At 39.8% G+C, this 19482-nt stretch overlaps 1 protein-coding gene across 4 annotated transcripts in view; it reads left to right on the top strand.

Moving 5' to 3' along the window:
* The window catches only part of DENND5B (DENN domain containing 5B), a 220707-nt gene that overhangs the window by 45808 nt on the left and 155417 nt on the right, over nt 1–19482 (top strand). The window lies entirely within an intron of this gene.

Below are 19482 nucleotides of genomic sequence, written 5' to 3'. Positions count from 1 at the left end.
GCTTCTTTCTTACTTCAGCATGATGCAGATATCAATGCCCAAACAAAAGCCTTTTTTTGTTTTTTTTTGATACAGGGTCTTGCTCTGTCACCCAGGCTGGGGTGCAATGGTACAATCTGCGCTCACTGCAACCTCCACCTCCCAGATTCAAGTGATCTTCCTGCCTCAGCCTCCCAAGTAGCTAGGACTACAGGCACACGCCACCACACCCAGTTAATCAAACCAAAGCCTCTTGACCGCCTTGCATCTTGTGGCTGGGAAAGGAGATAGCACAGATAACCTAGAGCTCCTCCTGATGAACCATTACATCAAACCAGGGCTGAAAAACAACTTCGAAGACACGGCATTTGATATTGCCAGGAGGACAAGTATATGTAGAAGGCTATACAAATTCTTCACCTCAGTCTTAATGGTTCTAGTAATTTTAAGTGTCTAAGTGCCAGTGGCTCCTTTGTGTAAGATGTAAAATATTCCCGTAAGACAAAGTTGACTTAAAACATCTTACTGCAAAAATTCAGTGGTAAGGTAGTTATTATTATGTTCTTTCAAGTGAAATGCCTGACCTGATATCGGAATGTATTTGAAAGGTGTTTGGATATATTTTTAATGATTTTTGTGGAGCTTGTGATTTTTATCAGAAATAATTTTAACTCGCCTGAACTTAAACACTTGACATAACTTTGGGAGGCCAAGGCAGGCAGATCACTTGAGGTCAGGAGTTCGAGACCAGCCTGGCCAACGTGGTGAAACCCTGTCTCTACTAAAAATACAAAATAAAAATAAAAAGCTGGGTATCGTGGCACATGCCTGTAATCCCAGCTACTTGGGAGGCTGAGGTGTGAGAATCACTTGAACCTGGAAGCCAGAGGTTGCAATAAGCCAAGATCGCACCACTACACTCCAGCCTGGGCCACAAAGTGAGACACTCTGCCCCAAAAAACAAACAAAAAAACAAACTTGACGCAGGTTGAACAGAAACATTATTCTTGGTGCTGATCCAAGAGAAATGTATTTTTAAATATTGTACATCCTGGATCTTTGTTGAGTATTTAGTATATTGATATATATTTTTATAAGGTGAGGTAACTCAAAATTTAAGTCTTAAATATTCTGATGCAGTCATCTGCCTTCTCTACATTACCATAGCCAGTTACTTTCATTTTAAACCAGAAGAACTAACATATTAGTTACTTGAATCTTCGTAAGTTAAAGAAAAAAAAAAAACATAAAAAAACCTAGATGTTTGTCTTTTAGACAATAGATAATTTTTAGGAAAGCAGTTAGCTAGGTGTTTCATCCATGAATGTTGTATACTGCCTACCCTACCACAGTTCACACAATTCTATGGATAGTCCTCCCTGGTCAACCTACATGTAATCTTTATTTTAATGGTGAATCAGTATGACCTTTTAGACATGCATACAACTACATTGTGGTCAAAGAGATCATAGTGTATCTACTATCCAACTGGTTTTACCTGCGTAATCCTGCTGATTTGAGCACTGCCTATATAATCTCTTGAGTTCACAGAAAATGTTGATTTTCCAAGGTCTTCATTTTATAGAAACCATACAAAGGCAAAGTGATAAGGGAAAAGGAATTCTAAAAGTAGGGGATTATTATTATATTGAGGCTAAAACCACAAAGTGGCTCAGGCTTTAAAAAAAAAAACAGTATAGATAGTGACAAAAATCATAATATAAACATTCAAGAAAATAAAGTATAAGTTTTAACAACAAAAACCATTTCTAGATTACTTATAATATCTAATACAATGTAAATGCCATGTAAACAGTTGTACTGTATTCTTTATTTATTGTACTGTATTTTTTGTTGTTGTATTGGCTTTTTAAATTGTTTTTTTTTCTTCAAATATTTTCAATCCACAGTTGGTCATGTCTTCAGATGCAGAACCGTAGATTTGGAAAGCCTACTGTAATAGGGCAAATTTAAGCATTCGTATTTTAACAATATTTAATAGCTCACAATATTTAATGTGAGCTTATTTACTTGTAGTTTCTTTAATCAGATCAAAAGGATGATTATCCAATGACTTGTGCAAGCTCTTAGTCTCCAAAGCTTAGGAAAGAACTGCAGGTGATGTAGTCCAAGTCAGTGAAATAAGCCTCAGAAAACCGATGCCTACAAATTGTGACTTGTTAAAATCAGAGTCCTATTTGTAATGTCTGAACCCAGAACTTGATCCTTGGTCTTCCGATCCCACGGTAAACTTTTCTCTCGTTGTACAAAATATTCAGCCAGTGAAATAATCATCAACATATCTAAGATGGAACATGCTGTCTTTCATTGCAAACCAGATTCTCTTCCAGTCTTCCATTTTGAAACAAGTTAGTACCACAATCTAACTAGTTTCTAAAGCCAGATACTTATAAGTTATCTGAATACCTCATTCTTCCCCATCCCCCATATCTGATTTTATCTTCAATAACTTATCAGGTGCCATCAGTTTTATCTCCTATATAGGTCTTAAATCTACCCATTTCTCTATCATTCTCACACCTCCCTATTTCACTACAATATAACTCACTAATTTTCTCACAAGTCTATCCTGACCATTCTCCCATCTGTGTTCTCCATAGTGAAGCCAGAATGATCTTTTTAAAGTGAGAATTTTTCCCCCTCCCTGCCTGGTCTCTTCTACACCACTTAAAACCACCTCAATGATTTTTCCATTGCTGTTATATTGAGATCTATGAGCCTAAACTTCTTAGCAAACCCTGCCCACCCTCTTGTCTTAAACCTCCCCTCTCTTCCCTGTGTCTTTGCCCTCCAGACACATTGGGCTTATTTTGAGTTTGGAATGCTTCCTACCTATTCCCCCCATCCCCCAGTCTTTGCCTAATTAATGACTATTCTTTAAGTCCTAGGTCAGGCATCTGTCACTCAGGGAAGTCTCTGACATCCCAGAGTACTCTATGCCACCGCTTTATTTTAATCAACATTAAGTAAACTGTGCTTCTTTCTTTCAGAGAATTATCTCACTTTAGAGCCATATAGTCATAATTGCAATCCTTTGATTAATGTCAGTCTTCTCCCCAAACTGGAAATTCCACAAGAGCAGGCATTTGTTATTTTTTGTCCCCTAGTGTATTTTTTTATCCTGTATTGTATTTCCAGTACACAGCACAGTGAAATGGCTCCATAAACATTACCTGAGTAAGTGAAGTAATTCTCTGTAAGGTCTGGCTGAAGACCTTCATGTCTCCAAATAAGTAGCCTACAAGTATCTCTCTATTCTGATTTTACTTTTAGGCTAGTTCCAGCTTTTCTGATATAGTGAGTAGAATGGAGTGTTATAAGCTCACTTTTGCCCGGAGAGATCAAGGCAGTTGCAGGGTCCATCAGTATTTAAGTGAATTTTGAACTTAATGAGATTCTTAAATTCATTCTGGAAGAAATGTAATTCTAGGTTGACTATAGCCACAATAGCATGATGCCAGGAATCAGGACTTAAAAGGCTTTTCTTGTGGAAGTAACTTCTGAATCAAACCCCAAAGTAAACCTATAGTACTTATTGTCAGTCCAAGGAATTCATCTCAGAAAAAAAAAAAAAAAATCAGTTTACCATAGTATATGTGAATTAAATGAGTTAATACAAGTTAGTGCTGGCCGGCACAGTGGCTCACTCCTGTAATCCCAGCACTTTGGGAGGCTGAGGCAGATCCCTTGAGGTCAAGAGTTCAAGACCAGCCTGGCCAACATGGTGAAACATTGTCTGTACTAAGAATACAAAACTTAGCGGGGCTTAGTGGCACGCGCCTGTAATCCCAGCTACTCAGGAGGCTGAGGCAGGAGAATCGCTTGAACCCAGGAGGTGGAGATTGCAGTGAGCCCAGACTGCGCCATTGCACGCCAGCCTGGGCGACAGAGCGAGACTCCATCTCAAAGTAAAAAGGACAAAAAAAAAAAAAAAAAAAAAAAAAAAGGTTCTAAGCACAGTTATTAACTCATAGTAAGATATAAAAGTGTTAGGTAATGTGTGTAGAGCCAAAGAGACTTTGAGTCAACATTATGCCTAATGTTAAATGTATTAAGAACTTTTTAATTCAGGAAAGCATGCATTTCTTTGAACACTGCATAAACTGAACTGTGTTGAAAATAATTACTTAGCCAGTTTCTGCTTCCCTTTTGTGTTTAGGACCTTTCTCAATTTTACCCATTCTTATCATTTAAAAGCCCTTTTTAGATCCCTAGAGTAAAATAGGAGATGAATCTTGGCTGAATTACTAGAAATAGGAAGATTTTAGCTGATTACCTCACTGGCAACTTTGATAGCAGCAACTTACACTTGAGATCCCAGGCTTGGGTTCCTCTAAGGCTTAAAGCTTTCAGAAGTAAATGTACTTATTTTGTTAAGGAAATTCTTTAGAGACTCTTTTCCTTCAATAATTTTCTTTATGTCTGAACATGGCTTTAACTTGCCAAATTTCCCTTCTTTGTTTAGTATAATTATTTTTAAAGAGTGGGAAAATGTGTGTTCTATTTTTAATATTTAATTTTTTTCAATTCTGACATATTCAACTATGGTTTATTTTCATTTTCAGGTATTTAGCAATGTTAATTCAAACCTGAGAGTTTTAAACTATGTTGGAATAATGGATCCCATTGAGAATATAATAAAATGTTTTGAACCTTCTTTCTAGAAAAATGTTTGTATATTCAAAATATCGTACACAGTGTTTCACTTTTCACAAATAATCCTGAAACTGATTCATATATTGTTTTTATTTTTATTTTTTTTTGAGACAGAGTCTCGCTCTGTCACCCAGGCTGGAGTGCAATGGCACAATCTTGGCTCACTGCAACCTCCCCCTCCCGGGTTCAAGCCATTCTCCTGCCTCAGCCTCTCAAGTAGCTGGGACTGCAGTCGTGTGCCACCATGCCCAGCTAATTTTTGTATTTTTAGTAGTGACAGGGTTCACCATGTTGGCCAGGCTGGTCTCGAACTCCTGACTTCAAGTGATCCTCCTGCTTTAGCCTCCCAAAGTGCTGGGATTACAGGCATGAGCCACCGCGCCCGGCCGCATATATTGTTTTTGAAAAATGTTGCTCCTCTTTAGATATGTGACTAGTATATTGTCGTTTAGTTAACATGTCCAGTTGTATTCAGTTTCATTAAAATTGATTTATAGTGCTATAGTGTTTAATTTGTATAACACAAAGTTTCTAGATCCTTCTAGAAGCCAGTAATAAAATAAAAAAATGCAGTTGTGCTAAGTGGGTTTTTGGGAGAATGCAGAATTTTAAGCAATGGCTATTTGTATGGCATTTATAGCAGTTTTTATCTATGTTTTAAAAATGTAAGAGATTCTTAATAAAATGATTTTGTGTTGGGTATTTTTTAAAGGATTTTTTTAAAATTATTTTTAATTTTTAATTTATTTATTTTGAGACCGGGCTATGAGACTGGCCAATTTTTGTATTTTTGGTAGAGATGGGGTTTCACCATGTTGCCTAGGCTGGTTTCGAACTCCTGGGCTCAAGCCATCCACCCACCTTGGTCTTGCAAAGTGAGGTGTGAGCCACTGCGCCCAACCTAAAGGATGTTTTCTTGAGTGATAGCTGTTGAATTATTTTGGTAGGACTTGGAATGCTTTTGTGGAATGTTTAAGTGGAATATTGGTTCTAAGTTTCCTATCTCAGGGATCCTGGACCTGCCATTTGATTAGCTGCATACATTTTTAAATTGAGGGGAACCAGAAAATCTTCCAAGATCTTTGAGTGCTGTGGACTCCTTTGGATGCAGTTTGGTTAAAGAACTGCTGGATCCATTCAGTCTTAGGATGACTGAGGTTATAAGATTTTCTCTAGTTTTTTTCTGCCCTGTCAGGCATCTTGTGATTTCATAGATTGGTGTCATTATCTCCCTTGGTTATCTCATCCAATACCTCATGACTTTTTTTTTTTTTTTTTGAGACAGAGTCTTGCTCTGTCACCCAGGCTGGAGTATAGTGGCGCGATCTCAGCTCACTGCAACCTCTGCCTCCTGGGTTCAAGCAATTCACCCTACCTTAGCTTCCTGAGTAGCTGGGATTACAGGCACCCGCTACCATGCCAGGCTAATTTTTGTATTTTTTAGTAGAGACAGGGTTTCGCCATGTTGGCCAGGGTGGTCTTGAACTCCTGACCTCAGGTGGTCGCCTGCCTCAGCCTCCTAAAGTGCTGGGATTACAGGTGTGAGCTACCGTGCCCAACCCTCGTGACTTTTTTTTTTTTTTTGAGATGGAGTCTTGCTCTGTCGCCCAGGCTGGAGTGCAGTGGCACAATCTCGGCTCACTGGCAACCTCCGCCTCCCGGGTTCTCGCCATTCTCCTGCCTCAGCCTCCCGAGTAGCAGGGACTACAGGCGCCCGCCACCACACCCAGCTAGTTTTTTGCATTTTTAGTAGAGACGGGGTTTCACTGTGTCAGCCAGGATGGTATTGATCTCCTGACCTCATGATCCACCCACCTCAGCCTCCCAAAGTGCTGGGATGACAGGCGTGAGCCACCGCGCCCAACCCCCTCATGACTTTAATATGATCCAATATCATCTCTTTACAGATAAGTCCTAAATCTACCTCTCCAGCCCAGACTTCTCTCCTGAAATCCAGACTTAAATATATCTGACTGCTGTCTTAACATCTCCAGTTTGAATTGGCATCCCAAAATCAGTATGTTCAAAACTGGATTCCTGTTGTTTCCTCAGAAATGTAATCTTCCTCTTGTCAGTTGACAGTGCAGTCTCTCAAAAGCCTTGCACCCTTTCTTTATTCCTCTCTTTCTCTCTTACTTCATGTTTAGTCTGTTAGTATTGTTGCCTCACCCTTCCAAATATATCCAGAATTCAAATACATTCTCACTATCTCCACTGCTACCACCTTGGTCAGAGATACTTTTTTACCTATTAGGTAGATTAAATGTTAGGTCCTAATACCTGGAACCTGAATGTTAATGTTATTTGGAAAACAATATCTTTACAGATGTGATTCAGGATGTTGAGATGCGGAGATTATCCTGGTTGGCTCTAAATGCTATCATATGTACCATTCTAGAGAGAGGCAAAGAGAGATTTGACGCACACAGGAGGAGGTGACGTGAAGACAGAGGCAGAGTTTAGAGAGAGGCATCTGTAAGCCAAGGAATGCCCATAGCAACCAGAATTTGGAAGAAACAAGAAATGAATTTTCCCCTAGACCCTCTGGAGGGAGTTCGGCCTCTCTGACACCTTGATTTCAGACCAGTAATACTGATTTCTGACTTCTGACCTCCAGAACCTTGAAAGAATAAATTTCAAGCCATATCGTTTGAGGTCATTTGTTACAGCAGCCATTGGAAATTAATACATTCCCCTGTTTAGGATTTCAATCAAGGTTGTTCATTGTGTTTGGGTTTTATGACCTTGTTAATCTAAAATAATCCCCCTCACCTTTTTTGTTTTTCATGACACTGACTGTTTTTAATTTAAAGAGTCTGGGAATATTGTCTTGCAGACTATCCCATGTTGTGGAATTATCTGATTGTTTCCTCATAATTAGATTCATGTTAAACATTTTTTCCAAGAATACCATGTAGGTGATGTTGCATAAAGCATATTATTAATACAACTGCCAGAGTGATTTTTTTTTTTTCTTTTTCCCAGATGGAGTCTTGCTCTGTCACCCAGGCTAGAGTGCAGTGGCACGATCTCAGCTCACTGCAACTTCTGCCTCTCGGGTTAAAGCAATTCTCCTGCCTCAGCCTCCCAAGTAGCTGGGATTACAGGCGCGGGCCACCACGCCCAGCTAATTTTTGTATTTTTAGGCCCGCCTCGGCCTCCCAGAGTGCTGGGCTTATAGGCTTGAGCCACTGCGCCCTGCCTGGAGTGATTCTTTTAAAGCATTAAGTCGAAGCACGGCATTCCTCTGTTCAAAAGTCTCCAGTGGCCTCCCATTTGTTCAGAGGAAAAGCCAGATCCCTCATATGATCTGACCACCCGTAACCTCTGGAGCTTTCTCTCCCCTTCACTAATTGTATTGCTTTTGTCTTGCCATTTCCCAGTCTGAGCATGCTCCTGTCTTATGACCTTTGCCTTAGCTGTTCTGGTTGTCTGGAAAGCTCTTCCCCCCATGTATCTTTTGGCTCACTGTCTCACCTCCTTCATGTCTGCTTAAATGCCTTGTGTCAGTGAGTCCTTTCCAAATGACTATTTTTAATATTGTGATTCTCCACCGGCTTCCCACTGCCGATCCCTCAATGCTGCTTTACTGTTGTGTTTTTCCATATTATCCTCTCTCATACCGTGTAACTTACTATGTTTATTGTTTATTGCCTGCTTTCTCTACTGAACTGTAAGCACCATGGTGGCAGGAATCTTTGTTTTGTTCCCAGAGTCATCCCATGATGTTATGTTCATAGCAGGCACAAAATAATTTGTTGAATGGATGAATATGCAAATACTTCAGGATGAATATATCCTTCTTTGCCTTAATTCACAGTAGAGTCACAACTGTGTTTCAAAATAACTTTGGATGTGCAGAAGAGTTCCAAAGACGGTGTAGAATTCCTGTTTGCCCTTCACCCAGTTTGTCCAAGTGTTAACATTTCACATAACCAATGTACATTTATCAAAACTAAGAAATTAACATTGGGGTAATACTACTAACTAAACTCCAGGCTTCACTTGGATTTCACGAATTTTTCCACTAATACCCTTTTTCTGTTCCACTGTCCAATCCAGGATCCCACATTGCATTTTTTTTTTGGGACGGAGTTTTGCTGTTGTTGCCCAGGCTAGAGTGCAATGGCACGATCTTGGCTCACCGCAACCTCCACCTCCCAGGTTCAAGTGAATCTCCTGCCTCAGCCTCCCTAGTAGCTGGGATTACAGGCATGTGCCACCACACCCAGCTAATTTTGTATTTTTAGTAGAGACAGGGTTTCTCCATGTTGTTCAGGCTGGTCTCGAACTCCCAACCTCAGTTGATCCGCCTGCCTTGGCCTCCCAAAGTGCTGGGATTACAGGCATGAGCCACCATGCCCGGCCCACATTGCATTTAGTTACGTCTCTTTAGTCTCCCCTAATCTGTGCAGAGACTACTTCTTGAAAGATTCTTGTGGATTATTTGCTTAAGTGAATATTTCTTTTGTTTATTTATGCCTCAGCATTCACATCATGTGAATATTTCTAAAGGAAAGAAAGGTAAAACTTAGGAGCACTAGAATATATAGCCACAGGGCGTTGTTGAACTTTATACGTGATCACAGGATTTGACATATTTTCTGGGTCAAATGCAGAGTTTATCTAGTCTCTTCTCTTCTGCCATCAGAGCTTCCCAATCCTGTTCATGTTGTCATTTGAAGAAGTGAATCCTAGCATAACCATTAACTGTTTGTGACATTTTAATGGGTAAATGTAATTATTTCTGTAGCAAAATCAAGATGTGTTAGGTACCTACCCTGTGTAATGAACTGTATGGAACTCCTCCTTGTGAAGGGGGATGTAAAGAAATTTGAATAAGTTTTTTTACTAGCCTGGGTTCTAATATAGGTAATATATAACTAACAGATTATAATAACAACTGGTTTGATAGCACAAATGAAATTATTAATGTTAACTGAGTGAGGTGAGAAATAGGGAGAAGATCACATTTAAACTTGCCCTTCAAGTATTAATAGAATTTTTTAAAAATTTTATTTGAAATCTCCTCAAGCTGATAAGCAACTTCAGCAAAGTCTCAGGATACAAAATCAATGTGCAAAAATCACAAGCATTCTTATACACCAGTAACAGACAGAGCCAAATCATGAATGAACTCCCATTCACAATTGCTTCAAAGAGAATAAAATACCTAGGAATCCAACTTATAAGGGATGTGAAGGACCTCTTCAAGGAGAACTACAAACCACTGCTTAGTGAAATAAAAGAGGACACAAACACATGGAAGAACATTCATGCTCATGGATAGGAAGAGTCGATATCGTGAAAATGGCCATATTGCCCAAGGTAATTTATAGATGCAGTGCCATCCCCGTTAAGCTACCAATGACTTTCTTCACAGAATTGGAAAAAACTACTTTAAAGTTCATATGGAACCAAAAAAGAGCCCGCATTGCCAAGACAATCCTAAGTCAAAAGAACAAAGCTGGAGGCATCGCGCTACCTGACTTCAAACTATACTACAAGGCTACAGTAACCAAAACAGCATGATACTGGTACCAAAACAGAGATATAGACCAGTGGAACAGAACAGAGCCCTCAGAAATAATACCACACATCTACAACCATCTGATCTTTGACAAACCTGACAAAAACAGGAAATGGGAAAAGGATTCCCTATTTAATAAATGGTGCTGGGAAAATTGGCTAGCCATAAGTAGAAAGCTGAAACTGGATCCCTTCCTTACTCCTTATACGAAAATTAATTCAAGATGGATTAGAGACTTAAATGTTAGACCTAAAACCATAAAAACCCTAGAAGAAAACCTAGGCAGTACCATTCAGGACATAGGCATGGGCGAGGACTTCATGTCTAAAACACCAAAAGCAATGGCAACAAAAGCCAAAATTGACAAATGGGATCTAATTAAACTAAAGAGCTTCTGCACAACAAAAGAAACTACCATCAGAGTGAACAGGCAACCTACAGAATGGGAGAAAAATTTTGCAATCTACTCATCTGACAAAGGGCTAATATCCAGAACCTACAAAGAACTCAAACAAATTTACAAGAAAAAAACAACCCCATCAAAAAGTGGGCAAAGGATATGAACAGACACTTCTCAAAAGAAGACATTTATGCAGCCAACAGACACATGAAAAATGCTCATCATCACTAGCCATCAGAGAAATGCAAATCAAAACCACAATGAGATACCATCTCACACCAGTTAGAATGGCAATCATTAAAAGTCAGGAAATAACAGGTGCTGGAGAGGATGTGGAGAAATAGGAACACTTTTACACTGTTGGTGGGACTGTAAACTAGTTCAACCGTTGTGGAAGACAGTGTGGTGATTCCTCAAGGATCTAGAACTAGAAATACTATTTGACCCAGCCCTCCCATTACTGGGTATATACCCAAAGGATTATAAATCATGCTGCTATAAAGACACATGCACACGTATGTTTATTGCGGCACTATTCACAATAGCAAAGACTTGGAACCAACCCAAATGTCCATCAATGACAGACTGGATTAAGAAAATGTGGCATATACACACTATGGAATACTATGCAGCCATAAAAAAGGATGAGTTCGTGTCCTTTGTAGGGACATGGATGCAGCTGGAAACTATCATTCTCAGCAAACTTTCGCAAGAAGAGAAAACCAAATACCACGTGTTCTCACTCATAGGTGGGAATTGAGCAATGAGATCACTTGTACACAGGAAGGGGAACATCACACACCGGGGCCTGTTGTGGGGTGGGGGGAGGGGGGAGGGATAGCATTAGGAGATATACCTAATGTAAATGACAAGTTAATGGGTGCAGCACACCAACATGGCACATATATACATATGTAATAAACCTGCACATTGTGCACATGTACCCTAGAACATAAAGTATAATTAAAAAAAAAAGAAAAATTTATTTGAGACAGGGTTTCACTTCCACTGCCCAGACTGGAGTGCAATGGTGCAATCTCAGCTCACTGCAACCTCTGCCTCCTGGGCTTAAGTGATTCTCCCACCTCAGCCTCCAGAGTAGCTGGGACCACAGACACTTGCTACCACACCTGGCTATTTTTTTTTTTTTTTTTTTCCTGTGGAGAAGGGGTTTCTCCAAGCTGCCCAGGCTGGTCTTGAGCTCCTGAGCTCAAGCCAATCCACCCATCTTGGCCTCCGAAAGTTCTGGGATTATAGTGTGAGCCACCATGCCTGACCTCATATAATTTTTTAAAATGGCTTTACTGAGATATTATTAATGTATACATATCAAGTGCACCATTTAAAACAAACAATTCAATTGCCTATGCATATATTCACAGAGTTGTGCAACCATCCCACAATAAATTTTAGAACATCTTCATCAGCCACAAAAGAAACACCATACCTGTGTTCACTCACCATTCTCCCCTTCACTCAGCTCCTGGCAACAAATATTCTTTATATCTCTGTAAACTTGCCTATTCTTGTATTTCATATAATTAGCATTGTACAGTATGTGTCTGACATCTTTCACTTTGCATAACATTTTCAAGATTCATCCACATTGTAGCACCTATCAGTACTTCATTCCTATTTATTGCCAGATATTCTATTTTATAGAATTATGTTTTGGTTTTTCATTCATCAGTTGATGGAGATTTAGGTTGTTTCTGCTTTTGGGCTATTATGAATAATGCTGCTATGAACATTCAGATTTCTGCATGGACAGACATATGTTTTCATTAATGTTGGGTAATACTATGTTTAACCACTTGAAGAATTAGCAGATTATTTTTCAAAGCAGTTTTTCTTTTACATTTCCACCAGCAATGGATGAGGTTTCCAATTTCGTTACATCCAAGCCAACATGTGTTAATGTCTGTCTTTTCTATTTTAGTCATGCAAGTGGGTGTGAAGTGGAATTGTGGTTTCAGTTTGTATTTCCCTAATGACTAATGATGTTGCATCTTTTCATGTGCCTATTGGTCATTTGTAGATGTTATCTTGAGCATATAATTTTAGTAGAGGAAGAATGGGGAATGGAAGGGAGCAAGAGAACAGGGACAAAGGCCTGAGAAATGGTGAGAGAATCAGTAAAATAGAGAGTAGGGTTCTCAGATAATGGGAATTAAGAGAATGCTATAGAAAACTGGGTCTCTAAGTTGATGTGTCAAGTCACACTGTCCTCTGCTTATCCTAAGCTTACCTTGCTCAAATTTCTTTCTTTCTTTCTTTCTTTCTTTCTTTCTTTCTTTCTTTCTTTCTTTCTTTCTTTCTTTCTTTCTTTCTTTCTTTCTTTCTTTCTTTTTTTTTTTTTTTTTTTTTGTTGTTGTTTTGGTTTTTCTTTGCTTTTGGGTTTTCTTTTGTTTTTGTTTTTTCTTAATTTTCAAGGATATTCCTTCCTTTGTAAATGTCAGAGAGTATCGTGGCTAGGTCATTCAATTGATTCTTTCAACTTTTAAATAATTATTTAGGGTCTTTATTTATTCCAGGCCTTCTAGGCCCTGTTAGTGAGAGGAACAGATCAGTGAGCAAAAATAGACAAAGTCCTTGCTTTTCATAGAGCTTATTTTCTAGTAAGGATGATTTTGTACCAGTAAAAACCTGTCTTATGGCGCAGCATGGTGGCTCATTCCTGTAATGCCAGCACTTTGGGAGGCCAAAGCAGGTGTATTATTTGAGGTCAGAGGTTTGAAACCAGCCTGGCCAACATGGTGAAACCCCGTCTCTACTAAAAATATAAAAAAACTAGCCAGGTGTGGTGGTGCACACCTGTAGTCCCAGCTGTGGATGTGGAGGGTTTGGGGAGATTGGTGGCAGATAGGCTGAGGCAGGAGAATCGCTTGAACCGGGAGGTTGCAGTGAGCCAAGATTGTGCCACTGCATTCCAGCTTGGGCAACAGAGCAAGGCTCTGTTTCAAAAAACAAAACAAAACAAAAAAACCCTGCCTTGTTAAAGGCTGCCTTTATTCCAGCCTTTTAGCATTTGATAAACAAATCCGGGTCTACTTTGTTTATGCTATTGATGATTTTACTGGATTGGGTCATAGTCCTTTTCAGCTTCCATCTTTTTAGATACGTTTTATTTATTTATTTTCAGTTTTACTTATTTTTTGAGACAGAGTCTCACTCTGTCGCCCAGGCTGGAGTGCAGTGGCACAGTCTCGGGTCACTGCAACCTCTGCCTCCCAGGTTCAAGCGATTCTCCTTCCTCAGCCCCCCAAGTAACTGGGACTACAGGCGTGTGTACCACACATAGCTAATTTTTGTATTTTTAGTAGAGACTGGGTTTAACCATGTTGCCCAGGCTGGTCTCCAGCTCCTGGCCTCAAGTGATCCTCCCTCCTCATCCTTCCAAAGTGCTGAGATTACAGGCATGAGCCACCACCCAGGCCAAGACTTATGTTTTGATCATTGGTCATCCCTCATACAACAGCAGCCTGAATTTCCCCCCTGGCATTCTTATTTCTCTCTTCTGAGACTGTTGCAGTTGAAGTGTATTTTTCCACTGTAGTCCATACCAACTAATGAAAAGCCTGATAAACTATAAAGAAAAGGTCGCATGCATATTTTAAACATTCTTACCATGTATGTGTGTTTTCATCAACCTTTGTTTTAGGACCAAGGCTTTTTCTTTTTGGAGTAGGAGGTGGGACTTGTGAACCCCGCATCACATTGAGTAAGAATTTACTGACTAGTATTTTGTGGTCTTTCTTACAAAAACCCCACCTTGGCCTCCCAAAGTGCTGGGATTATAGTCAGGAGCCACCACATCCAGCCTCATAGGTTTATTTAAAATTAATTAAGTTATTAATTCGGTATCATGTACAACTGCTTAAACAGGTTAGGAGTAGCTCTTGGTAAGCAAATCCAAGTAGAGGAAGCAGAAGTTCACTGCCATGAGCATTTGGTCCACTGTGGACACGAGCTATTATGTATTATAAGGGAAACAAAGCAGTTGTTGAGTCCATGTTGTTGTGGGGGATTGGTTAGGAAAGCTTCTATATATTCCAGGTTAAGTACTGTTCTGCTATGTTGTGTCATCACACTGTAGATGCCTCTTTCAGAAAACTTATTTCACTATTCTAGTTGTTTATTTGTTTGTCTTCCTCATGGAATTTCATAGTCTTTGAGGGCAGCAGTATACTCATTGTATTTCTAGTTCCTAGTATATACTTGGCATATAGTTATATATTGGCTTTAAAATGAATTAATTGACTCCAAGCTCAGTATAATTCAATAATATGACTAGGCTGACAAAAATGAAAAAGTTTGGCTGGGCGCGGTGGCTCGGGCCTGTAATCCTAGCATTTTGGGAGGCTGAGGCGTGCAGAATGCCTGAGCTCAGGAGTTTGAGACCAGCCTGGGCAGCAACATGATGAAACCCCATCTCTACTAAAATACAAAATAAATTAGCCAGATGCGGCAGCATGTGCCTGTAATCCCAGCTACTCAGGAGGCTGAGACAGAAGAATTGTGACAGGAGAATTGCTTGAACCCAGGAGGCGGAGGTTGCAGTGAGCTGAGATTGTGCCACTGCGCTGTAGTCTGGGGGACAGCGCAAGACTCCGTTTCAGGAAAAAGAAAAAAAAAAAAAAGGATTCTTTGGGATCAGAGTGATCGTCAGTTTAACTAGCAGAGATACAATTCTAATTCTAAATCTATGGTTCTACTTGAAAATTGGTTAAGAAATGTGTGGGATATATCAGTTATCTGTTGAGGTTTCACTGATTACTCCAAACAGTGGCTTAAATCACCAGTGAGATACTATTTCTTAAAATTCTGATTTATCAAATGCAAATTCTCATGACGTTCTGCTTCACATGGTGTCAGCTGGGGTAACTAATGTGGCTGGATTTTCACAATATCTTCTGTCGTTTGACTTGGGTGACTGTAATGTCTGGGGCTCAGACAGGCCTCTCCCCACTTCTACATGTCATTCTTATTATTCTAGGTTAGCCCAGGCTTCTGAATTTTTTTTTTCTTCTTTTTTTTTTTTTTTTGTTAAGACAGAGTCTCGCCCTGTCACCCAGGCTGGAGTGCAATGACATGATCTTGGCTCACTACAACCTCCGCCTCCTGGGTTCAAGCGATTCTCCTGCCTCAGTCTCCCGAGTAGTTGGGATTACAGGTGTGTGCCACCACACCCAGCTAATTTTTTGTATATTTAGTAGAGATGGGGTTTCACCATGTTGGCCAGACTGGTCTTGAACTCCTGACCTGTGATCTGCCCACCTGCACCTCCCAAGGTGCTGGGATTACAGGTGTGAACCACCATGCCCGTCCCAACCAGGCTTCTTAAATGAATTATAAGATAGAAACAATAGGAGCTGCCAGGACTTTCTTAAGGGCTGGACCTAGGACTGTCACAGTGACATTTCTGCCATATTCTGCTGGTCACAAGGCAAGCCCAAATTCAAAAGGAGAGAAATAGACCTCTTAGAGTTTCCTAATAAAAGGTAATTTCATTAAAAATATGATAATTCATAAATTAGCCCTATGTTTACTACTGTCTTTTCAGCTCTTTTTTTATTCCATGCATTAATTGATTCCTCACCACTTGAATTGTACCACCAATGTTTCTATGACATGATCCAAAAACAAAGGGGCTCAGTAGTTTTCACTTAAAAGACAAAGAGGCCCACTGAGCTATTACAGATGTTAATTAGGATTCATTTCCTTTACTATGGTAGAAAGAATGCTATGATACCACTTTAGTGATGAACCAAATAAACTTAATCACATCCTAGGAGCTAAGTATTCTGACATTATAATCTCTTCTCTCAGAGCCCCATCGCAGCAGTCTTAGGATTCAAGATCTATTCTTGGGCAACGTTATAGAACCAGTGTGTCATGTACATACAAATGAGGGAAAATGTAATGGCTTTGGTAATCCTATAGTAACCCTTCTTGTCATATACTCTTTTTTTCATTTTTAAAAATCGAGGCAAAATTTGTATAACATAAAATTAACCATTCTGAAGTGTACAATTTAATGGCATTTAATACATTCACAGTGTTGTACAACTCTTTTTTTTTTTTTTGAGGAAAAGCTTATTTTTAGGATAATGTCAAAACAGATTAATAAGATGCTACTAAGATGGCCAGACATTCACTCAGAAATGTTTTTTGTGTTTTGTTTTGTTTTGGTGAAATGGTTGAGAGATATGTTGCCTTACACTTAGGCCACTGCATTCCCATTTAAGTGCCGGGGTTGTGTCAGCAACAGCATGGCCTAAACAATCTCAGTCTTATCTCCTGCCAGCCCCCTAAATCTTCCAAAATTGCAAGAATAGGCCAGGTGTGGTGGCTCACACCTGTAATCCCAACACTTTGGAAGGCCAAGGCAGGCAGATCACTTGAGGCCAGGAGTTTGAGACCAGCCTGGCCAACATGGCAAAACCCCATCTCTACTAAAAATACAAAAATTAACCAGGTGTGGTGGTGCATGCCTGTAATCTCAGTTTCTTGGGAAGTTCGGGCGGGATGATTGCTTCAAACTGGGAGGCGAAGGGCGCAGTGAGCTGAGATCACGCCGCTGCACTTCAGCCTGGGTGAGAGTGAAGCTTTTTCTTTTAAAAAAAAAAAAAAAAGGCACATTTATCTCACCTTCCCTCCTATTCTGGGGATGCTAACATTCTCAGGGAATGTCCCAAATTGGTCCCCTATAACCCAATGCTTGGGAGTTTCACAGCACCACTGTAGGTCTGAGAACAACAACAAAGTTGTTCTAAGGGATGAAGCCACCCTCAATAAAACTGGAAGTCAAAGCCTGCATATAAGCCCCTCTCCCTCCTGCCTAAAAAAGGAAAGGTATTTAGATGTTTTTGTCTTGGATACTTTACTGGGATCAGGTAAGAACTGAACAAATGCAGTAAGCTATTGGAGAGTTAAAGAGTAAAAAAGGCCGTATGCAGTGGCTCACCTGTAATCCCAGGATGAGGCCAGGCAGGTGTGTCGCTTGAGCTCACGAGTAATGAGACCAGCCAGGGTAGAATGGTGAAACCTCATCTCGACAAAAAATACAAAGTCAGCCAGGCATGGTGGTGTGTGCCTGTAGTCCCAACTGCTTGGGAGCCTGAACTGGGGAGGATGGCTTGAGCCCAGGAGGCAGAGGTTGCAGTGAGCTAAATCGTGCCACTGCTCTTCAGCCAGGGTGATAGAGCCAGACCTTGTCTCAAAACAATAATAATAATAGCAATTTTAGTAGTTTTTAAATTTTGAACTAGTTAGAACCTCTCTGGTATTTGCCTGACCTATGAAATTGGGATCAGTCCAGCTTTCAAAGGGAGGTACATGAATTTAGGAAGGACTGCAGAGTACAGCAAATTTTAGTTCCTGATATGGCCATGCTTTCCTACAAAATTTCCAAAGGTAATTGACTCTCAGTTTAGCCTTTTCTACTGCACAATGTGATAGATGCTGTAAATCGGAGTTTAGAGGTGTTTATCTAACTTTTCCTAGTGGGAGATGGGGAAAGTTTCACTGAGAATGTAACTGCACCAGGAGCAGATGTTTGCTAAGTGGGCAGGGATTGAAGGGGAATGTCTTAAACTGAGGGAAAACATTTGTAAAAGCAGAAAGGGGTGAGTATATGACAGCAAATAATTTACTACAGCTAACATGAGAGAGAAGAGGAAGGGTAATAAATAGAATTGAAGAGGTAGCCAAGGGCCAAATATAAATTTATATTACAAGCTAAGGAAATTTTATCCAATCATAAAGAGCCACTGAAAGATTTTATGCAGGGGATTGTAATGATCAGATTAGCGTATTAAGAAGATGATTTTGGCAATAGTATGGAGTCTGGTCGATAGGGAGAACAGGTAGGAGGTTCCTGAAGTAGTCTGGACTAGAGATGATGTGGACCTAAACTAAGGCATGGGGATGGAGAGGAACTTAGCATCACAGGCAGTTATTTAAATGGGCTAGGGGAAGCAGGAGGAAGCAAGAATCATTCCTTGGTTTAATGGTTTGAATGGATGGTAGTGGTCTTTACTGACACTAGATATACAGGAGTAGAAAAGCCACTAAAAAAAACCCACACATGTTTCTGTTTTATGTAGGCATCTTGTATAGGACAGACAAAAATGAAACTGTTTCTTAAATTTAATTGAAATATAATCACCGACTTTCTAATTATAATTTTAGTTAACCCTGTACAGTTCAGTCTACAAAAATAAGTATTGATAGAGTAGCCAGGTGCAGTGGTGTATGCCTGTATTTCCAAGCTACTCTGGAGGCTGAGGCAGGTGGATCACTTGAACCCGGGAGTTCGAGTGCAGCCAGAGCAGCACAGTGAGACCCTGTCTCTAAGTATTAAAAAACAGAAAGAATTTTATCTGCACACCCCACAGAATGTACAGTGGAATTCTAATGCCTTATCTCTCAACTTACTATACATAACAGTGATGTAACCTTTTCTATTGTTTTTGACACCTATTTTATTCAATTAGCGTTATTTTCCTTGGCATCCTTATAGCCAGGCAATCCCTTATGAGTAATTGGGGGGGAAAAAAAAAAACCTGTAATGATCTAAGGCTGTGCTGCTATTTGATATGAGAGCCACTTAGCCACATGTGACTTGAGTATTTGAAATTTGACTAGTTCAAAATGAGATGAGTGGAGATGTAATATACTCACTAGATTTCAAAGACTTAATCTCACTAAAATTTTTGTATATTTATTACATGTTGGAGCATTATTTTGGCTACAAGAAGTAAAATTTATTGTTATAATGAAATTTTCCTGTTTTGTTTTTGTTTTTAACTATTTTTTAAATGTAGCTACACCTGTAATCCCAGCACTTTGGGAGGCCAAGGTGGGCGGATCATGAGGTCAGGAGATCGAGACC

Source organism: Papio anubis, chromosome 9, assembly GCF_008728515.1.
Source record: "Papio anubis isolate 15944 chromosome 9, Panubis1.0, whole genome shotgun sequence".
In the NCBI taxonomy this organism is placed as follows: domain Eukaryota; kingdom Metazoa; phylum Chordata; class Mammalia; order Primates; family Cercopithecidae; genus Papio; species Papio anubis.
Note: the sequence above shows the minus strand (reverse complement) of the source record. Positions and strands in the feature narration are given on the sequence as shown.